The sequence below is a fragment of the Heterocephalus glaber genome, unplaced genomic scaffold (assembly GCF_053883595.1).
Source record: "Heterocephalus glaber isolate CG9 unplaced genomic scaffold, H.glaber_assembly_v1.0 deba00000546, whole genome shotgun sequence".
Lineage (NCBI taxonomy): Eukaryota > Metazoa > Chordata > Mammalia > Rodentia > Bathyergidae > Heterocephalus > Heterocephalus glaber.
The window spans coordinates 31,923,812-31,947,765 of NW_028258147.1; the positions used below are offsets into that span (position 1 = coordinate 31,923,812).

At 35.5% G+C, this 23,954-nt stretch overlaps 1 pseudogene; it reads left to right on the top strand.

Moving 5' to 3' along the window:
• Nucleotides 1-20,075: 20,075 nt before the first annotated feature.
• On the top strand, nucleotides 20,076-20,564 carry LOC101722038 (centrosomal protein of 63 kDa pseudogene; annotated as a pseudogene).
• The last annotated feature ends 3,390 nt before the right edge of the window (nucleotides 20,565-23,954 follow it).

The following is a 23,954-nucleotide window of genomic DNA, read 5'->3' on the forward strand; positions in this document are numbered from 1 at the left end:
CTAGCAGCTGCTGGATTGATTTCTCATGTTCCCTTATAATTTTGAAGCAATTTTTCTTTTCCTGGTCATTAATTGCAATCTTATCTTCTATATCTGGAATTCTGTCCTCACATTGGCTCATTCTGCTGTGTAGACTTTCAGTGGAGTTTTTCATGTCCTGGAAATTTATTTGCATCTGTTTTATGGATTCCATTTGTTTCTTATTTTGGGATTCCATCATGTTCCTCAGCTGCTCTCTAGATTTATTAATCGTGTCTTACACTAGGGGCACAATTTCTCCTGTTATCTGACAAATTATTTCTGATTTCATTTTTTCCAGATCCCCTTTTTTTGCCAGTTCAGTGGGTCCAGGTGGTTGAGTATCAGAGTGTTCCATCTCATTTCCCTTTGGGGTTGTTGTAGGTTATCTGGAAGTCTAGTTTTGAGACTTATTTATGTGTTTTCTCATTTCGACTGGGGCAGGGGGCTGTTAGCACCTGCACGGATTACCTCCTCTGAGCTGAGTGAGGTGGGAGAGGCCTGGAGCAGTGGTAGGGATGTTGACCCCAAAGCCCTTTCCTGTGGGCTGGGAGCAGTGGGAGGGATGGTGGCTGTGAAGCCCCTTCCTCTGGACCAGGAGCAGTGGGATGGCAGCTCAGAAGCCCCTCCCTCTCTGCTGGGAGCAGTGGGAGGGATGGTTGCCTGGAAGCCCCTTCCTCTGGGCCAGGAGTGGCGGGACAGAAGGTGGCCCAAAAGCCCTTTCCTCTGGGCTGGGAGCAGCGGGAGGGATGGTGACTGGCTAGCCCCTTCCTCTGGACCAGGGGCAGTCAGATGACAGCTCAGAAGCCCCTACCTCTGGGTCGGGAACAGTGGGACTCAGTGCCTTGGTCTGGTGGTCTGGTGTCCTCTGTGTCTTTGTAGTGTGGAATCAGGTGGCTGTCTGTTTGCAGAGGGGTGATTCGGTGTCTTCCGCGCAACTGGGGACCTTGATAGGGTGTGGGCAAACCTGCCTGTCTGCAGCGGGCTGATTAGGCATGTTCTGTGCCACTCAGGACCTCGGTAGGGCATGAGCAGACCTGCCTGTCTGCAGCAGGGTGATTTGGCGTCTCACTAAATAGTTTTTCTCTAATATTATACCCTTCTCATTTACAAGGTATGACATAGAATATTTATATCACTATTCTTTTGCCAGTTTTGAATAGTATCATTAAATAATTATATTTCATTTTTAAATATGCAAATTACTATGAGATTGAATGGCCCCCTGGTAGTTTTCTTCTGAGCATTATTCATTCGTGGCTGTATTTTTGTTAGAATGTTACTATATCCTAGTGATTTGCATCAGCTTTTTCTATAATAAGGGTATCTATATTTATTAATTGAAAAAGTAATCTTCCAAGCTTGTCTTTTGCATTTTAATTTTGCTTATGAATTTTTTATAAGCTTTAAAATCAAGATATAGAGTGGCTTATTCAAACAAATCAGAATCAAATATTACATGTGCTCTAATAGAGAATCACAGTAACAAAAGGACAGGCTTTGCAAAGTCTATCTTCTAGGCTGGCATTATCAAGTGCTAGCATCAAGGCTCCAAAGAAAGAGGACAGTGAATGCTTATAAGTTGCCAGAAATTATTATTGTGATAAATCAGCATAGTATGCCAAAGACTCATACACATTTCTCTCTTTCACCATTATTGCTAATATCTTATTGTTTTATTTTTCTTCTGGTGTATCTACATTCAAACTGCATTAAAAATATTCTCTTGACTTTGTCTATATGAGATTGTACTGAAATTCTATGCCTTGCCTTCTCTGTCACTTCATTTCTTCTGTACTGTTTGCATTTGCTGCCTGTATTTTTTTCTTTTTTACAAAACAGTGCTTGTAATGAAAAAAGAAAATATAGGAGAAAAAAACTAAATTTTTTTCCATTCCATTTGTAAAGCAAATTAAATATCCTATGGGTTCTCTCTCATGGGACAGGATGTGACTATTGTTTATCTATAGCATGTAGCTCTGTTCTTGCACCTTGCAAAGATAATTGCTCCAAGGGCTAAGAGAATAAGAACTTTGACATGGAAAGGTCTGTGGAGACTGCTTACTTTTTGTTTCTGTTGGAAAATTAGGTAAAGGTATGACCAAAAGAAGACATCATTTTGGAAAAAAAAAACTCTCAATATCATCAGAACAATATCTGAATCAGATGAATTGGAAAAATAATAGTCCCGACAAAAAGGGATCTACGGTCAAATGAGCACTAGGTCCTGGCAGAACTTGCTAAAAGATGATGGATGTCACTGAGGGTTGTTATCGTCTTGTTCTACCTTCACATAACCTCCAAATCCCAAGTCAAAGTAAATTTTAAGGCACCAGTGATACAATAGCAAGAGGAAAGCGGGTAGTCTGTTCTTTAGTGGAAATGTTCGAATGACACTAGACTGCCCCTCTTGTTTTTGTTTTCATGACCCCAAGTCCTTCCTTTGGTTTTTCTCCAGATTCCATCCACTTTTTTTTTTTTTTTTTTTTTTTTTAGGAGAACTCAGATACATATTCTTAGGTCTCTTCCTAATGGAAAAAAAACTGAATTGATTAAAAAAAGCCCTCCACATTAATTCTTATTTCTTTGAAGACACTTGGTTTTATATATGTTTAAAGTTTTACAGGAGATTTTCACAGCTGATCCACTTGGTCCCCAGCTGTAGAAACCTGGTAGCATCAGTAGAGTGTATTACTCCTTTCTGTACTCATATATTTATCCCCTGCATTCCTTGCTACACTGGAACAGAGACAAAGAGATGTAGAAGCACAACTTTTTAAAAATCTTTCACTGGTTGCATGTCGAGGGCCCCTGGTTCATTCTCAGTGTGGTTGCTTTGTGTCATGTCTCCTATTGGGCCTTCTACTCTCAGCTAGCTGTTGTCAGAGACATTCTTCAGCCTGATTTTACCAGTTTTCCCAGGCATTAGGTATTCACCATTAGCCTAATATACTAGTGCCTTCAGAAGCAAAACAAAGAGAAAAGTAGCTTAAAATTAACTCAATTAACTAACATCTTCATGAAGGCTCTTTCATGACCTTGCCAGCCCCAAACTGCCCGTGACCACATTTTCTGAATTTCCAGATCATCACCATTGTTGGGGTATCCTTTTGTAAATCACATTGCTATGTTCCTCCCACAGACAATATTATTTCAGTGAATTTGAAGTGGAGCCCAGGAATTTAACTTTTTAAAAAGCCCTCAAAATTTTAAAAATATTTAAAAACTATCACATTGGGTCTCATGACTAGGCAAACTCAGGAAACTGTCTTAATTATTGGTTCATAGCTCCTGCATCAAAGAGCTGATGATTTAATTACATTGTACATCTCATAGCTGAAGTGTACCTTGCAAAGAGATTTCAAAGAAACAAGAAGGACAATTTGATTTTTTAAAAGGTGGTCATAGGGACTGGAGTGTGAAAAGATAATTAAGGAGAGACAGGAGAAGTGCTTCACTGAAGAAAAGGGACAGAATGGGAGTGAGTGGGGAGAAGGAGCACTCGAGTTGTTCAGGCAGCATGATAATGACCTCCTCATGAGTCTTCTTGCCTTAGCCCCTGCATCCTCCAATCCCTCACAGCTGCCACAATCATCCTCCTTGGGCCTCTCTCTGATTGCTTTACTTCTCCCTCTCAGAATCCTGCACCAATGCCCAGTTACTTCTCCAGCCAAATTAACACTCTTAATCACAGGCACCAAAGCCTGTGCAACTCTCTGGTTTCCTGCTACTAATGGCCATCCTCTTCCGCACTGAGGCCTGCTGTTTACCAGGTCTCTGGTGAGACTTGTCAGCTTGTTCCTGGCAAAGTCCGATCACAGCCTCCAACTACTTCTTTTCTATGAGGTTGTGTGCTTTTCTTTCTTTAAATTAAAATACTGCTCAAAAGTAGTCTTTCCAGTGTTAGATTTGTTTTGTTTCTTGTTTACTGACCAAGACGACTGTAAACTTTCAGCTTGACTAAACTTTAGACACGTTTCTTCTGGACTCTCCATCCCCGACTTCCTTTTCTTAACATATTTTCAATACTTTAGAGAACTTGTCATGCTAAATTCTTTCTCTGCTTCTTAGAAATCCAAATAAATATTCTCCCAGTCTCTAACCAGTTTGATAACCCAGGAAGTGTTTTTCCCAAGAATCTGTGGAACCACCTTCTGTGAAATGTAAACATGGAAGGGAGTTAACATTCCTGTCTCCCAGCCTTGTCCTCTTGGGAAGGAGCCTAACTTTAGGCACCAACTACCAAGCACGATAGCCAGATCATAGAGCAAAAACATCTTCAAATTCAGGAATAACTCACTGTTATTAAATACCGCCCACTGATCAAGCTGGCCCAGTGTCTTCCAGTACTCTTCCACTGGTTCCACACCAGTAGAGTTGAGTTCAGTCTCTCTCTCTAACTGCAGTAGCTTGAATAAGTCTTCCTTGGCTATTTAACTTTGGCCAGTGTAATTTTTGTTTGACAAACCTGATACCTTACAGCTATAATAGGCTGTGTTCATATACAGCCTATACACTTCAGAAAAAAAATGCATGTATAGATATTGTATCACTAAAGTGTACGGCCCTTGGTATTGGTGAATAGAGCAGGAATTCTTGTTAAACCAGAGAGGGTTAATGGAATGTCCATATACAACTGAACTTCTATTCTATGGAAATTACTTGGAGGAATGTTATTATATCAAGTGTGGGTAAATATTTAACAATTGTTTACAATTGTGTTTAACAGTTGTGCTTTTTAAGATTATCTTTTTTAGGGTGGCAGTGTGGCTTAGTGGTAGAGCCCTTGCTTAGCATGGGGGCAGGAGCCTGGGATCTACTCAAGACAAAAAAAAAACTCTTGTAAGAGTTTTAAAGGCTTTCAATTAAGTGTATGGGAAAGGAATTTTGATAGTTGAATATTTTAAATAAGGACAATGAAGATTTTAGCATTTATTTTCTGATATTCATTTTCACTCAGGTCGTTTGTTTCCTCCAACCTAAAATACTTGCAAAGTACTACTTATTTGTTACTGTGCCGAGAATGACAGTTCTTTTGCTCTTGAGAGACAAAGGCTTTTCTTGCTTGGAAACCACATCTCCACTCTGTAGCCAGCAGCAGGAAGAAACTGCATTTGCTAAGGACTCCAAAGGGATGGGAGCCCTTCTTTGCCTGGGAATGTGAAAGATTAAACTTACTTTACTTTAACCTAAGAGCCTTCCTCCCTTCTTTAGTTTTCAGTAAGTAATATTATCTTGCATTCTAGTTATTGAATCGCAAAAATTGTCATTGAAATTGGAAGAGAACCAGTGGATATTGATACAATATCAGTTAGCTAATTTTCAAGATTTTGCTAAGACTTCACAACCTGTTGTTAAGTGAAGGAATAATATTTTAGATGATGAAAACAACTGTTGATGACACTTAATATTTTATTTGCATGTGGATGTGAGAGAGTACACATCTGAGGATCACTTCAGAAAGTAGGAAGTACAGATGGCAAATTTGAACCAATCTGCTAATCTCTTGCATAAAACCAAGATTACACAATTTTCAGTTATTATGTAAAACTGTATCCTATAGGTTGCAGATACTGGTATAGGGCCATTTATTAGACCATTTTTTAATGACCTCTATTTAAAACTATTTCTGTTCTTTCTACTTCCTACCTAGAAATGAAAATGGAAAATTAATTTTGTGGATTCATTTCATATTCTAGAGTTTAGTAAAAATTATTAGAACAGTGACCTGAGCTATTTATGAATAAGCTTAATTTAGAGACCACAATTTATCATTTCAAGGTTTAAAAGTTTTTTTCCCCTCATGTTATAAAGCTGTATGTTCAGATTGACTTTTATGGAGTCTACTTTTTATCCACATTTTAGGTCCTATGAAGGACTGGACCATAGAAGTGATATTGTAAGTGCTTAAAGTTGTCACCTGCCTCCTGACCTCCCAACCCCTACCATAACAGCTCCTGCTAATCTCACTGTCTCCTCTTTTTTCTGCAGTTCTATGTTGTTTCCACTTGAGTGTGACCATGTCAAGTATGTTTCTGAGCCAGTCTACAAGTTGATCTTGTCTTAAATATGAAGAGTCAGGGTTTGAACTGAATATGAAGAAAAAAATTACATTTTAATTTGAAATGAAAAGATCAGGTTATTCATCTGGAGGCACAGTCATATGACAGGCCTTATCCCCAACAATTAATCTGAACTGCATCTGAATCCTGGGCCAATTACTCCTATTCCTTGCCTACAGTGTGCCTTCTAGCCTTCTAGCACCATCATGTAATAGTTTATTAAACCAGTTAGACAACAATTTTAAAGAAACAATTGAAGAATTATTATTACTACATGTTAAAATATCCTGAGAAAGAGAGACAAAAAGATATGACAGAATCACCAGAGCTTCAATATTTTTGTGTTGTTTTCTTTCTTGAAGAGAAGGTACTGATCTGAAAAATTTGAAAGGTTCTGGAAAAGGAGCTTTAAAAATTTGTAAGAGAAGTCTTTCTGGGATTATAGGTATCAAGAAGCACTTTCTTACTCCAGAGATGGATATTTTGAGTTATAAAAGCCTATACTGGGGAGATAATCCAGGTGGCTCAAAGTCCCAGTGGCTAAGATTTGTAATTCATATAGAGAGAAAGGTTGTGTTAGTTTGCAATTGCTGCTGTAACAAATTGCCACAGATTTAGTGGCTTAAAACTAGAGTATATGATATTATGATCTTACAATCTTGTGGGTCAGAAGGTCCACATATATCTAACTGGGCTAAAAGCAAAATATGACCTTTTGTAGCTTCCTAAGATCCCCTGTATTCTTTGGCTCATGGTCCTCTACCTCCATCTTCAAAGACTGCAGAACTGTGGGAAATATTGTACCAGAACAATCTCTTATCTCTAAAACCAGAAGTGCATGTTTTGTTAATGGTTTCTCAGTATGGGGTATGGCATATGCAAGTCAGCCTGATAACGCTGCCAAATTTTAGCATTCTGGCTAAACTCTACATATTATTCTTGCATTTAAGGAAGTACACATGTAATTGAAATGACATTGTACAGACATCTTTACACTTATTGCTACTTAAAAAGTCAATAATTTATAAAAGTTATTATTTTATTAGTAGTAGCAAGTTACTCATCTCACAAATAATAATGGGCTGGTGTGTGGTCAACTTTTCATTATTGTGATAAAATGCTTGAGAGAATCAACTTAAAGGAGCAATGATTTTTTTCATTAAGTTTATTGGTACATTTCAGGTATACAATACAGTTACATTCATCATTGGTAACTTGTACCTTTACATGGTGTATCTTGGTTCTTATTTTTTCCCTATTCCCTTGACTTCCCTTCAACCCCTCCACCCCTTCCTATTTACAAAGATTTTGTTTCTATTTTTTCCTTTTCTCATATATTTTCCTTTTGCTTCTTTCCTTTCCCCTACCCCTTCCACTTTCGCTACCCCTTTAGACCTTTTCTTCCTATTTCACATTATCAATTATACATTTTGATCCTTATTTACACTTTTATTTTCTCACACCAGAGAAACTACTTGGTATTTACATGTGTGCCCTGTTTATTTCACTTAATAGTATGGCCTCAATGTGCATCCATTTAGCTATAAATGTCTCTAGTTCCTCATTCTTCATAGCTGAATAATACTCCATTTTATATAAAAAAACACATTTTCTCTATCCAGTCACCAGTTGATAGGCAATTGGGCTCTGTCAAAGTCTTAGCTACTACAAACTGTGTTGCTATGAACATGGGTGCACATATATTGCTGTGGTATGATTCTTTTAATTCTTTTGGGAAGATCCCCAGCAGGGGAATAGCTGGGTCAAATGGAACCTCTAATCCTAGTTCATTGAGGTATCTCCATACTGATTTCCACAGTAGTTGCACCAGTCTACACTCCCATCAACAGTGGAGCAGGGTTCCTCTTTCCCCACAGCCCCACCAGCATTTGTTCATAGTGAGAGATACATGGTGGAGCAAAGCTGCTCTGTGAATGTCAGCCAGGAGTCAAAGAGAGGGAGTCATGAAGTGGTGGGGAAAAAATATATCCTTCAAAGGTCTGCTCTCAGTGATCTTCTGCTTCTACGTAGAGGCCCCAAATTTCTACTACCTCTGATAGGCCATTAATCCATCCATTGAAATTACAGCCTTCAAGACCCAGTCACCTCCTAAAAGCCACAGTTCCAAATACTAGCTCTTTGCAGATGAAGCCTTCAATGCATAAGCTTTTGAGGGACATTCAGATTCATAGCATAACAGCTAAACTAGCCTGCCATCAGGCTTGAGGACAAGTCTTATAATAATCTTGACAGACAATCATACTGGTGGCATCTAGAAACCTGGGAATATATAAGTTGTGCTTCTCATCTCTTTTCTGAAAAATATCACATCTTACAACTGGGCAAAGGATATGGAAAGATCATGTTTTGCCCACATTTGGCTATAGCTGTAGTTCTCAGACTTCAGGATATACTAGAATCACATACCAGTCTTGTCAAAACACAGATTTCTAAGCCTCTCCCTGAGTTTGATTCCATATGTCAGAGTGAATTTGTATTTCTGTCAAGTTCACAGGTTATATTTTTGTGGAGAACCATCATCCTATGATATCTCAGTCTTTTTAAACCTGAAGATCTTCTGAAACTGATTTTCCTTTTAGATACTTCTGAGATTGACTGGTAGTGACTCAGCTTTAATTGACCTTCTGTGTCACTGCAAAGGCACTTAATGCTTCTGTGTTTCTGTATCACTGTCTGCAAGATGGAATATGTCCTTTAAGGCTTAACAATGCTTAGGCTCACATGAATAGTGCTATGGATTTGCAAGTATTTATTTTAAAGTATTATTTTGCAGACTTGGAATATTTCCCAGAGAAGTTATGGTTAAGGCTCTATCTAGAAATTGAAATCCCTCTTTGGCTTCAAAATCATTCACTCTTGAGCACTGGCTTATTTGGAAAATAGTCAGCTTTTTTGTTATCTGGGTCTCTGTGAAGTTATAGTTAAAAATAAATTTTAAAGTTAAACTATCACTAAATCCTAATGCCTGTTAATGCATTTGAACAGACTTTGCAAAATCTAAGGAACTTTTAAGTGGCAAGTTAGAGATTTTTAAATAATTTTTGATGGTTGGGGGGTGTAAAAATTAAATAGTGTATATGAAGTTATTAATTACAGTAGTTTGTTTCATTTGAACAAATTATTGGTTTGATAAGCATATCAAGTTACATTGAAAAATTGTGGACCTGGAAGGAAGCTCCCCTGCTGCCATCCCATGCTCCTAGGGCAGAGAAGCTGAGCTGGTCCCAGCACCCAGAAGGAAGCTCCCTGCTGCCATCCCAAGCTCCTAGGGCAGACAAGGTGAGTGGCACCAGAAGCACAGCCCCCCCCCGCCCCCGGGGAAATGAGAAGACATGTAAACAAGCCTCAAAAACAGACTTCTGGATCACCTACAGCAACCCCAAAGGGAAACGAGATGGAACAATCTGATACTCAACTACCTGGACTCTCTGAACTGGCAACAAAAGAGGATCTGGGAAAAATGAAATCAGAAATAATTACTCAGATAACAGTAAAGATTGTGCTCATGGTGCAAGACATGATTAATAAATCTAGAGAGGACACAGATTAAAAAAATAGAGGATCTGAGGAACATGATGGAATCCCAACATAGGAAACAAATAGAATACATAAAACAGATGCAAACAGATTTCCAGGAGATTAAGAACTCCATGGAAAGTCTGCACAGCAGAATGAACCAATGTGAGGATAGAATTTCACATATAGAAGAAAAGATTGCAATTAGTGACCAGGAAAAGAAAAATTGCTTTAAAATTGTAAAGGAACATGAGAAATCAATCCAGCAGCTGCTAGACGATGCAAAGAAGAATAACATAAGACTGATTGGAGTCAATGATGAAAGAACAGAGAGTGCAGATGACATAAGAAAACTGTTCACAGAAGCGATGGCAGAAAACTTCCCAAGGAGGGGAAAAGAACTTGACATACAGATAAGTGAGGCATATAGGACTCCAAAGAGCCTTGATCAAAAAAAATCTACACATGGGCATATAATAGTTAGGATTCCAGAAATCCAACAGAGGAACAAAATTCTACAAGCAGTGAGAGAAAAGAAACAAATCACATACAAAGGAAAGCCCATCCGAATCACAGCAGACTTCTCAATGCAAACCCTCAAGGTAAGAAGAGCCTGCAGTGATATATTTCAAGCCCTAAAGGAAAACAGCCTCCAACCCAGATTGATATACCCTGCAAAACTATCTTTCAAAATTGATGGAGAAATAAGATACTTTCATGATAAAGAGCACCTCAGGAACTTCATGAATACTAAACCAGCACTCCAAAAACTTTTAGACAATATCCTAGGAAAAGACAATAAGGATCACAACCCCAGGAAACCCAGCAGAATGAATCCATTGGGCGTGACAAATTAAATGCAAAGGGGGAGAATCCAACAAAAAGAAAGAGTCATGACAAGGCTTTTAAAGCTTTTAACTTCATCTCCCTAATGAGTGTATAATTCAATCTTGTTATTGTACTGATTAGTATTTTTCTGATTCTAGAGTTGCACATCTTTCTTTGTGCTGTACTGGATATTTATCATCTTCTCATGTCTACTTTTTAACTGGGTTGTCTATTAATAAGCTTGAAGAATTCTTTATATATTCTGGTCATAGGTTATATGCATTGTAAATATGGTCTGTTTAAGGACTACTTTTGATTTTAATGATGTCATTTAAAGTTCTGAATTTTGATGGAATCTCATTTATCAATGTTTTTCTTTTATACATCATGTCTTTTGTATCTAGGTAGTTCTTGCCTACCCTGAATTCATAAACGTTTTCCCTTATAATTTCTTCTTAAAGTTTTATACTTTTAGGCTTTCATATTTAGGTTCATAGATCCCTTCAAGTTATTTTCATGTATGGAAATAAAGGGTTGAGGTTAATTTTTTATATACGGATACCAGGTGTTCTAGTGCTGTTTGCTGAAAACACTATCTCTTCTTCACCTCTTGAATTGAGTTTATATTCTATAAAATGCTAGTGTTAAATAATCTTTCAAAACTTAGTAGACCATATATGTGTGGTTCTATTTCTAGATTCTCTGTTTTATTCAAATGATCTATATGTCTTTCCTTACACCAACACTGCCTTGATTACTGTAGCTGTAGAAGTCTTAAAATTAGGTGCTAAATGTCTTCCAACACTGTTTTTTTTTCTTTCTTTTTTTTTTTTTTTAACTTTTCTAGGTCCTTTGTACTCTTACATAACTTTTAAATTTCAATATCCAGTTCTTCATTTATAGCAGGTATACACAGATGTTTTATTATATACTTTGTGTTTTCTAATCCTGCTAAATTCAAATACAAGTTCTAGGGGCTCCTAGAGATTTCTTAGTATTTTCTCTGTAGATGATCATTTCATCTACATATAAAGATTTTGCTTCTGCCATGCCAATCCTATCCTAGTTGTGTCATTTTATTGCCAGACTATTTTGGTTTAGACCTATGTTTCAAAGTCTAATGGACAGATGAAGAGTAGGCATATATGTCCTTGTTCCCCACTTTAGGGAGAAAGCATTGTATCTTCTCCATTCATAGAAGGAGTTTTTGTTAGAAGTATGGAGTACATGTCTTTGATCTGTTGAGAAGGCTCTGTTCTATTTCTAGTCTCCTGATAGCTTTTACCATGAACAGCTGTAGAATTTAGTCCAATTCCTTTTCTGCAACTACTAATAGGATCATATGACTTTTTCCTTTCCTCTGTTAAAACGATGACTTATGGGTGTAGACCTTCCAGTGCTGGACCAACACTGCCATCCCTATAATAAAACCATGTTCTACATACTGCCAGATCTGACTGCTAACAGTTTGTTTTGTTAAACAAATTTCTATCTATGTTCATGATTTTTTCTTCTATTATCTTTATCCAGTTTTAGGATTAGCACAATGTTGATTTCCTAAAATGAGGGGAGAAGTGTTCCTTCTTTTTTCTGCTTTAATTGTTTGATATAATTTATCAGTTAAAATGTATATGAGCCTGCTGTTGTCATATAGGTAGGTTTTCAAGCTAGGAATATACTTTCTTTAATAGGTGCTATTCAAATTTTATATTTCCTCCAGAGTTAGTTTCGTTAATTTGTATTCCAGGTACTCCTTAGAAGTTGTCAAATTTATTTCAAAAAAGATGTTTGTAATATGCTTTCTATAGCCTTTTAAATTCTGTGGTAATGCCTTCTAGATCTTGATATTGTAATTTTAAAATGTATAATTGATATTGTGTAATAGGAAGTAAAGGTCTAAAGGAGCAGGGGAAGTGGGAGGGGTAGGGGAAAGGAAAGAAGGGAAAAGAAAAAATATGAGAAAAGGAAAAAATGGAAACAAGCTCTTTGCAAATTGGGAAGGGTGGAGGGGGTGAAAGGAGGGCAAGTGAAGGGAAAAAAACCAAGAACCAAGATACTCATGTAATCGTGCAGGATCCCAAAGATGAACGCAACTGTATTTTATACCTAAAATGTACCAATAAATCTAATGCGGGGGAAAAAAAAGAAAAATTGTGCCAGAGTTCCACAGTGTGTGTGTTCTCTTTCATCTCCAAGTTCTCAGCCTAGATAAATGTTTACTCTGTGTTCTTAGAGGAATAACTCATTTAAGACTCTGCTTTCTCATCTGATGTTGGAGATAATACAGCACCATCATCTGTAAAATTGTTTAGACTTCTTAATAATATTACATTATGAAAATATTTTGAGACAATGTAGGTCACTAGTTGGTTGAAATCTGATCTATTAACATATATTTAAATTTTGCAAAAATTACACAAACAGAATTTTTAATGAATTTTTGCCTTTCTTAGGGTATAAGGAAAATCTTTATGACAAATCAACAAAAAAAGACAATTAAGAAATAAAAAATAAAGAACAGTGAGCAACAGGGAAACCCCAGAGATGAAAATTAGGGTTGTCCAGGGAAAAGCCTCCACCAGTTTTGAGAGTAGAAAATAAGGTCTGGGTTAGCAGGGAAGTGAAAGAGATGAAACTGAGATTCCCAGGTTTACTCAAGCCCCTCAAGACTTGATACACTGTCCTGGTTTGACACTATCTTCTAGCTTTCATACCTAACTCTGGAGATGAGTATGCTTATTTTATAAACTCAGGACTCCTACAGAGTCATGCCAACAAAATAACCATAGTAAAAACATCCAAGAAAGCTATCCACTATAAATGAGAGTGGACAGGTGACAATAGCTGCATGCCACCAAGAATTTCAAATGTTAGAATTTACAGATGTGAAATATCAAAATTTGGATACAAATAGAATCTCTACATATAAAAATGTAAATTCAGAAATTAAAAGTTCCATTAATATGTTACTCACAGAGCCAATAACATTAAGAAAGTATAAATTAAAATGTAAGGAAACTCTCCAAAAACGAGCACAGAAAAAGACCAAAATTTGAAGTCATGGAAGATAGAATGAAAAGACTAAAAATACATTTAGCTTGAGGAAATGCCTAAAAACAAAATGATCAAAAATATTTTTTTAGACTTGATAAAATACAGAAATTCACCAGCATGGAATTCAGGATAGCTCCCCAGTAGAAGCTAAAAATAAATCTATATCATCTGTGCCAGTTCATCTTAAATGTCATCTTGAGAGGATGAAGGGAACCCTGGAGGTGACTAGATCATGGGGGTGCTATTCTCTATCAGTGGATTAATCCACTAATGTTAATAGCTGACTGTGCTCTTAAGAGGTGAGGCCTAGCTGGATGTGGGTCATTGAGGGTGTGCTTTTGGAGAGTATGTGTCTTGCTGGCCCTCTTTTCCTGTGCTCTGCTTTCCAGTTGTCATAAAGGGAGAAGCTTTGCTGCACCACACCTTCCCACCACAATGTTTCTGCCTTGGAAACAGCCAACTATGGACTGAGTCCTCTGAAACCATGAGGCCAATAAAATTTTTCTCCTTTAAGTTGTGTATGTCAGGCATTTTGTCCAAGCAATAAAAATTGACTAATATATCTTGCAAAGTTTTGTACAACATTTTAGTATATTAGTGACAAAAAAGGTCTTGTTGAGAGAGAGAGGAAAGGGAGAGAGAGAGAGAGAGAGAGAGAGAGAGAGAGAACACAAATAACTCACAAGGGATAGCAGACCAACAACATAATTTTCAATCTCAGTAATAGACAAGAGACAGCAGAATATTTTCAATACTCTGGGAAAAATATGTTACTCATTGAAATTAGATTTTAGGAATGAATAAAATAAAGATATTTAAAATAAATAATTAGCATATTTTGCCATTAAAAAACTTCACATTTAATAGCTGTATTTTGAACCACAACAAAAAGATGAAAGGTCTGAATTGTAAGAAAGACTAGTAAACAAAGAAAGAATAGCCATTTAAAGAAAGCTAGATAAAAGTAATTTGTATAAAATACTAGTTTAACAGCGGGTAGAGTAAGGTATATCTATCTATATATAGGTATGGAAATAGATATAGATATCATCTACAATACAATACGAATAGCAGATATGTTGAGAAGGGATGATTTAAATTGAATTATTCTGAAGTTCTTGTGCTGATTTTAGGAGAAAAGCTTGTCTTTAGACTGTGTAACATGCATGATAGAATTTCAAGGGTACTTATGTGAAAAATAGAATATACAACTGTTTTCTTTACAAACCTTGTTTTTTATTTAAATCTACATGCAGAAACTGAAACATCATAAAAGAAAAATGTAAAATAGCTAGAAAAAAGATATAATAAAGTTTTAGCATACAGATGTGCTCTTTAACTGAATTTACTATGCTTATTGGAATACAAAAGAAACACAACTGTCCTAATAAATTAATAGGCTGTCAGAAACAGGCTAAGAACTCTGATTTCTATTCAGTGTGGGGAAAACAAAACAAAACAAAAGCTCTACTTGTTTTTGTATTTTATTTAGAGACAGAGACTGTAAACCTTTGAAGGTCAACAAAATATTCTGATCTACTCCTTGTCCTTCATTTGTTTTCTATAACATGCTGACTGGCACATTTTGTTTTCAATGATACTGACAATATGCTCAACTATATCCCTGTTCTTAGGCTGGTATCAGACTTTTATAAGCCATCTGACTTAATGCTCTTTGTATACTAACAGTGTTCACATTTGTAGTTTTCATACAAACAAATGGAATGTGCAATTTTCAAATAATTTTAAAATTCACATATTTATTTAGAAAAGTAAAACAAGGGATAACAAATCACTTTTTAAAAAAGATATGCATTAGAGCCATCACAAAGCACAGAAAACCAATTTGTTGTTTCTATTAATTAACTGCCTTCTAATGTATTTTTCCATGTAGAGTTTAGCTTTATATTTTTAATTTTCTTTTCATAAATAATTAGTTAGAAATATTTGGATAGAACAGGAAAATAATAGAGAGAGGGAAGAATTGCAATGAAGAAAAAGATATGAACTGCCAGAGAACTCAATTATTTCATCTTCTATTAAGGAAAAAGAGACAATAATGGAAGCACAAAGTCCAAATGGCAGAAACAAGTAAACGCATAATATATATTATTTAGCTATTGCAACAAAACTGCTTAGTAAAAAATCATTCCACAAGTCAGTGGATTAGCGTAAAAGGCATCCATGCCCATAGATGTTAACATGACTTGAAGACTGGTGGCCTAGGCCTGGTTGGCTACCCTAAAGATGTTTTCTCATGGGTATAATAACAGGGAAACATGCAAGCATAATTCAGTCATATACTCTGCTATATCTGTTAAGACCCTACTTTCAGGTACAAGTCCTATGGTGAATTCCAACAATGATGGCATAGGCATATATTCTCCACCTGTAATGTGACGTTAAAGACAAAAATATTTGTAAGCAACATTCTGATTCAAACAGCAATAAAAGTAAATAAGTTCCTAGATATTTCTATTATGAATAAATATTTATTTAATAAATTCGGTTGTAGCAATTTTACTATTGCTAGCAAAATGATAGAGATTGTCAGATAGATTTAGAAGAAACATATAAGCCCAGAGAGATTAATAATAAAAGAAAGGGAAAAGTGATAGCTAGGAAAATATTAAATAAAACAAGAACTTGTGAATATGTACCTCTGAGGATACTACAGATAATAGCAGTTAGCAGGGGACTAGTAATATTTTGTTGGTATATTTAAAAATAAAAAAACCAAGCAAGTTGTATCAGCTGAATTAAAATTTAATAAAATAAGACTAAGAACAAACCATTATTAAGGATAAAGTAGATCTCTATAAGATGGTGAGAGGTTCAGTTCCTCAGACAAGCATAACATTTTAAATTTGTATGGACTTAGCTAAATAGTACCAAAATAAAAACATGATTGAACTACCATAGAAATTCACTACAGGTGAAATTCACAATTATCTCAACAATTGGAGAATAGACTTTCTTTTCCATTTGACATAAGACTTGTCACATTTCAAATTATTATATCATATAGGCCTCAATATTATTAAGCTAAAGATCATACATTAAAAGATGGAATTTACAAAACTCATCCACTTAGAAGAAACAAATATCTAGAGTAGAATAATAATAAAATGACTATTTAAAATATATGCACATATACCTTTAATGCTTATATTAGAAAATAAGAAAATTAATTGGCTTAAGATTAATTAATTAATTTAAGATTTTACAAAAAGAATCAACAAAATGAATCCAAAGAAAGTAGAAGATAGATATTAAAGAAATTAATGAAGTAGAAACAGCTATAATGAAGAGGTTCAGCAAAGAAAATGTCATTATTTTGAAAAATAAGTTAAATATATATATATATATATATATATGCTTGTGGTAATATTTATCAAATGAAAGAGACAAGGCACAAGTAAGAGACCATTATGAACAATTTTAAAATAAAAATTCAAACAGAAATGATGGATTTGTAGAAAACTATAACATCTGAAAACTTATTTAATAATAAGTGGAAATCTATATCAGTAGTTGCAAATCACCTCCTATTGAAAAAAGCAAGCCCACTTTTATTAATGAATTATTTAAAATTTTAAGGAAGATAGTTCTAGCCTTCCATAAATTCTTTAGGAAATAGGCAAAGAGGACACAACTTATTTTCTAGTATACGCTTTCTACCAAAATGCAGATAAGGTTTCTATCTGAAAAGAAAACTGCAGACCAATCTTACTCTTAAGCATGCATGCCAACATTCAAAGCAGTTTTAATAAGCCAAGCCCAGCAGTGTATAAAACTGATAATCCATCATGATAAAGTTGAGATTATCCCAGGAATATAAAGGCATTTGACCATCATACAATTAATTGATATGTTTCACCGTATTTGCTGATAAAAGGAGAAAGACCATTTGATCATCTCAATCTTACTTGAAGCAGAAAATCATTTTACATAATTGAACACCCATTTACAATTGCCAGCCTTTCTAACTTAGCAATATAAAGTACTCATTTAACCCTTACAGTAAACATCATTCTTCATGGTGAATTTTGGAAATAGTCCTTTTAAAATTATGAACAAGACAAACAGTTCTGCTGTCTTTCTTTCACTGCAACATTGCACTACTGCTTCTGGCAAATAAAATACATGAAAAAATGCGCAGTTTGGAAAAGAAGTAACACAATTATTTACAAATAATATTGTTGGTGTAAAAATACATACAATATAATTTATTAGTAAGAGAAAAGTTAAGAAAGTGACTACATGATATGAGGTAAATACAAAACTTAACTGCATTTATAAACACCAGCAGTAAATTTAAAAAGCAACTTTTAAAAAACATCATTTTGACTATACCAAAAGTTACAAAGTACTCAGAAGTGTAAATTTAATAGCATATATGAAATGTCTGCTAGAAAACCTTATTGAAATAGATTTTAAAAATAAATGCAGAGAAAGCCCCGTATTCTGAGTTAGGAACACTCAATATTGCTAAGATGCCAGTTTTCTCTAAATTAGAGTGTTTCAGGGCAAATCCAGTCAAATTCCCCAAAGGAATTTTGTGGTATCTGACTCGCTTACGATAATATTTGAATACAAAATCAAGGGGTCAAGAAGAGCCAGGATATTCCTGGTGAATAAAAATAAAGTTAAGAGAATTGCTCTGCCATCCAATAGAGTGACTATTAAGTTACACTAATTAAGAGACTGGCATTAGTACGAGTTCAAACATTGATCAGTGAAAAGTGAGCTCAGAAATCTACTTTATATACAGAAATAAAATGCATAACTGAGATGGTATCTTATAAATTTTACAGCAATAATTATTTGAAGAGGAGAAAAGAAGTTCCATAATATACAAAATAATTTCCAGATAAAAAGGTAAAAGCTTACAAATAAAAGAAAACATTTAAGAGAATATTTTTATGACTTCATGGTAGAAAAGTTTTCATAAAATTTACAAGGATTAAGTAAAAAAAAAAGTTAAATTCAACAGCAGATCTAAGCTTTCTTAAGTGCAATTCTGAAATCCATAGAACCATGAAATGTGAAAGTTTATTTTCATAGGCAACTTATTTTGTGGCAAAAACAAACACAAATCTTTTGCTAGTGATTCCTTACACTAGATGTGAAATTCACCCATTTTGCTCTGGGATAAATAATGAGTTTGACTATGGAATTGCTTCTGGTGTCTGATCGAATGGTCCTAATATACAAGATAGGCCCTGTATAATATTTCTGAAATTAAAAAATTGAATCTGAATTTCTTCTGCTCCTAAGGATTTTCAATAAGAGATTGTGGATGTGAACATTGGTATAAAGAATGAGAAAAAAATGCATGATTGTGCACAGGTTAATTAGCTCGATTTAGCCGTTCCACAATGTACATGTGTTTTGAAACATTATTTTGTACATGATAAATACGTATATTGTGTCAATTAAAAATAGACCTAAAAAGAAAACGGAGAAACACAATTCAAGCTAGTACAGTGGTTAGCCTTGGCTGGTGGGGAGGAGGCGAGAGAGCGGAGGACTGCAGAGAAAAGCTGAAGGAGATGAGAGATGTAATATTCAAGTAAATGGGCAGGACCATGGTTTCACCTTGCTTTGCATCTACATGCATGCCACATGTATTGAGTGTGATAAATGATACATTTACATGTAGATTGAGGACATTTAAAAATTCCCCATTGTTTTTCTTTTTTTTAAATTTTATTTTCTTGGTACATTTTAGGTATACAATATAAGGACAGTCATCATTGGAAATTTGCACCTTTACGTAGTCTCTCTTGGTTCTTATTGTTTTCCCTTTTCCTCTGCCCTCCCTCCATTCTTTTTCATTAAAAAAAAAAAAAGAAGTCATTTTTCTTCTCACAAAATTGACTGTCAGAAGCCACGTTTTAAAAAGCTGCCAGGAATAATCTGGTGTGTGGAGTCCTGAAGGAACCCACCCGAGGTCCTGACTCCCAAGCAGTCAAGTGCTGGAAGCCTCATGGAGGGGTTCTTGCGGGCACTGACTGACCACGGGCCCAGAACGCTGATTTATTTCTCCCCTTTGCAGATGTGGACCAATTACCGCATAGATAACCTCACCTCTTCCAAAGCAGGGGACGATGACTTCGCTTGGGTCATGGCTTTGTGGCGCTGTGAAGAATGAGCTCTGTGAAGGAGCGGGAGAGGACGAGTGGCAGAAAGGGCCCAGCAGGCCCCGCACGCAGTGGGCGCTCAGGAGTGGGGCACCCCTTGGAACTGGACGGTTTTACCCAGATCCTCAGGGATTGTCCTTGCAGAGCCCTCTCCAGTCTCCTGGCTAAAAAGCCACAAGGAGTTTCCGTGTGGCAAGCCCTCCGGGCACGGGGTCTCCACAAGATGGGGATATTTTCAAAGGAAAGTTCAGTGACCCTCCAAAGGGGCGCTCTTGGGTTTATTCACCGATTTACTGTAGGAAGTGGAACATTATTCAGATGATATCTAATGCTTTGTCCAGCTCTTCTCTGGTGGTGGTATTTATGATTTGAAGAACCCATATTCCTTTAAAAAATAAAAATTTAGAGTTGCAAGGACACACACACAAAAATGGAAGAACATAACAATGAGTATAGAGCAGAAATTAAGACGTTGAAAGAACAGATTTTACAAGGTGAACAGACTTACAGCTCTGTACTGGAAGGTATGAAGATGGAAATCTCCCAGCTGACTTGGGAGTTACATCAGCGAGATAATCACTATTGCTTGTGCCGAATGTTCTTCCTCAGACATGGAAAAGCAACTCAAAGCAGAGATGCAAAAGGCAGAAGAAAAAGCATTGGAGCATAAGGAAATTTTAAATCAGTTGGAATCACTCAAATTCGAAAATCGTCGTCTTTCTGAAATGGTGATGAAATTAGAATTGGGTTTATATGTGATTACTCCATGCCTGTATCTCCTCTGGGTTCAGCAGCTGCTGGATTTCTGTAAGAGAAGGAGCTGAGGTCTCATCATATTCTAGAATGCCTGGATGCCCATATTGAAGAAATAAAAAGGGAGAGTGAAAAGACAGTGAGACAATTCACAGCCCTAATGTAGCTGTTTATAAAATCGCAACCTGGAAAAGAAATATTGAAGAGTTACTGTCATCTGAAGGAGCAGCTCTTTAAAAACATGAACATATAAAATTATAAAGATAGTACATACTAAAACAGTGGTGAACAAATGTGAAAAATTGGTACTTCTCTTAGACATTTTTCACTGCACTATTTGTTTGAAGGATTTCTTCCAGCAGTAACTTGTGAGAATAAACCTCTTGGCAGAAAATAAATAATTAATAAAAATTAATTAATAACATAATATTACCTTTTGAGATATAGTTGTCAGCTATTACTGTTATACCCCATAAGCGTGGCACTTAGAAATTCTTGATCTTCTTCCACAAGGCCACGTTCTTCATTTTTAATGAAATACGGCTTTGTGGAAAAGTTTTGCAATAGGAACTTTAGGTCTATTTCTTTAAAACCTAGTTTTGAAATAACTGGTGAAATGAAGCCAGTAAACAAATAATATTTTATTTTTTAGTTTATTCATTTTATTTCATTTTTAAATTTTTTATTTTACTGTAATACAAGTAGTTATCACTTTGATTATAAGTAGTTACTTTTGTTTGCCTGTAAGGATTTTGAAAAACAAGTTTGTATAAAGGATTATAGGATGTTAACAGAAATAACTATATTTTATCCTGGAGTGGTAGGGCAAATAAAGTTCTGTCTATACCCAACTCTACTTTAATCACAGTAAGTTTGGCTTTACACATTTAGTTTTACCCAACCCTACTTTAAACAGAGTATCTTTGGTTGAAATCCTGTGAAATTTTCACCTGGATGACAGATATTTTATCAACTAAGATGACTATGTCTTCATGTCATTATTTTGTTTAAACTTTGAACAACTTCCTCTATAGACTTTTTAAAAGTTCTTATTTTATTGATGAGGAATATGAGGTCCAGGATTACCCCAGCTAGGGGTGAAGCTATGATTCGAACCTAGGTTGACAGCTTGCAAAATATATACTTTTTATTAGTCCTGCATGAAGAGAGAGACCATATAGGTCTTATCACCTATGTTACTAGTAGTGAAATTATAACTTCGGTCTTCCAACAGTCCAATAATTACATAGTGAAATATTTGAGTTATAATCAAATCAAAAACTCGCAGTGAGAAACAAGCAATTGGAAAATAAATATAATGTAAGATACACAACATTGTGCTCATAAGAATGACTAAAGATGGGATTTTTTTTTTTCTTCATGCTGGGGACTGGGGACTGGACTTAGAGCACTGGATGTGTGAAGTAAGCACTTTTCCACTGAGCTTATTCCTATTCTGACAGCGGGGAATTTTCGACACTATGTTGTCCTGATGAGAAAAGTCTTAGTCCTTTAATATTCTATCAAATAAGTTATGGCTTTACTCCACCCAGCTTCCTAGTGTAAGATCAGCCAAATACCACCTAAACTAGATGTTTGCAGTAAAATGGTCTTTTTATAGGGCTAAAGTTTCCAGCACTTACCACTTCATTAATGACTATCTTTGTTCTCTGGAAACAAATGGAATTAACAAATCAAAACTGTGTCTGTGGCTCTAGTTAGTCACATTAAGATTATTGTGCATATTTCCCGGAAGATATATTTTATATCTTATAACAAATGAAACATGTAATTCTTAAGATTTTCCAGTAAGAAGTTGTTCTCTCAAGTTGCAGCTTACTGTTTAATGTTGTTATTAGAGAAAAAAAATTGGACCTAATTATGGCATCCATTGCATAAAGCATAAAGAAAGTTAACAGAATGGAACAATTTCTGATCTAGGAAAGGCTATGAAATTGCATCAGAACCCCCTTGCTTTGAAGAGCCAGAAGATACAGGCAAAATAGTGTGTGTACTCTTTACCACCAAAAAGAAATGGAATGAAAATCTCAAATTTTTACCATCTTGAGCAATTGGTGATTGTGAAAAGCCCTAAAATTTCTCTCACTACTATCTCATAATTGCTCTCCTCCCTCAGTTTCTAGAATATATTGTCTCCTTTTACACACACATCTGCAATTTTAAAAATTAGTTTTACACCCATTGAAGATGATAGGATCCCTAAAATATTCTGATGTACTTTGAGTAAATAAAACAAAACAAAAACCAGGAACATATTTCTATTGCACAAACAGGTAATGAATATTCACTTGTGTGTAGAAAGAACCAGTGGCTCAATGATGTCCTGACCATTATTCATGCATCCAGAGTTAGGGGACAATCTGAGTTTGAAGCATTGGGGCAGTCACACCATTTTGTATTGCACCATTTATAGCAGCAGCTAATAATGTGCTCTAGATAATAATACTTGAGGTGAGACAGGGGATTACAGAACACAATAACTCAGTATACCTCTTCCTAAATTGTGTAAGAATTTCATCAATTCCCTGAAATCTCTTCTGAGTCTCTGCTCTGTCCAAAATATTAGAGCCAGTAGCTCCACCACTGAACCAATTTCATTTGATGTGGTAAATGAATCCCTCTCTCATTAGGACTAAGTTATCATCACTGACATTGCTTTTCTTTGTAGCTAACAGTGCTGCAGTAGTGTGCTGCTGATTAGACTGCCAGTTATAGAAATATTTAGACTTTGTTAGGAGTGAGGACTGAATAGGTAATGGCAGTTTTCATTGATAATAACCTTTGATTCTCTGTAGGAAATGGTTAATTTTTACCCCAGTTTTACAAGGTATAACTGACAAAAATTGTATATATTTAAATTGTACAAAGTGATGATTTGATGTCCATACATATACATAAATATATATATAAATATATATAAATGATTGCCCCAATCAAGCTACTTAACGCATCAGTAAATACCTTTTTGTGTATGTATGTGTGGTTAAAACACTTAAGAACTACTTCCTCAGGAAATCAATTTTTCTAGAAAGCAAATATGGTTACTAACTTTAGCATTCTTTATGTTTGGAAAGAGAAGTACGTTTTTAGTTTTAAAAGTTCTGTTAGAAACAGACGATTCCAGGGATTTTCAAAAGTTGTTGAGCTCAGTTTCCTCTAAGGAACACTTCTATAATTTCATTCAGCACTTAAACAGTAAGCAGATTAAAAATGAAAGAAAGAAGTACTAGATAGACTTCAAGATCCTTTTGTTCAAGCATGCAATTCCTGCTATATTTGGCTCGCCCATAAGGAAATTGCCATTCAGTCACAAAGAAGTGTAGTTTATGTGCTTTGCTCATTTTAGGCCCTAGAATTCTGTCTACAGCGATGACTGAAATCAGGTGCTTGATTTCCATCTATAATAAGATCCAAGAGTTCTTCTATTATGAATTTAATCAAGACAACGAATTGAGATTGGCTGAAGTAGCCCTGAGCAATGAATTCTGTACAAGTTGAACACATTTAGCATGCAGTATAACTACCAATAATAAAT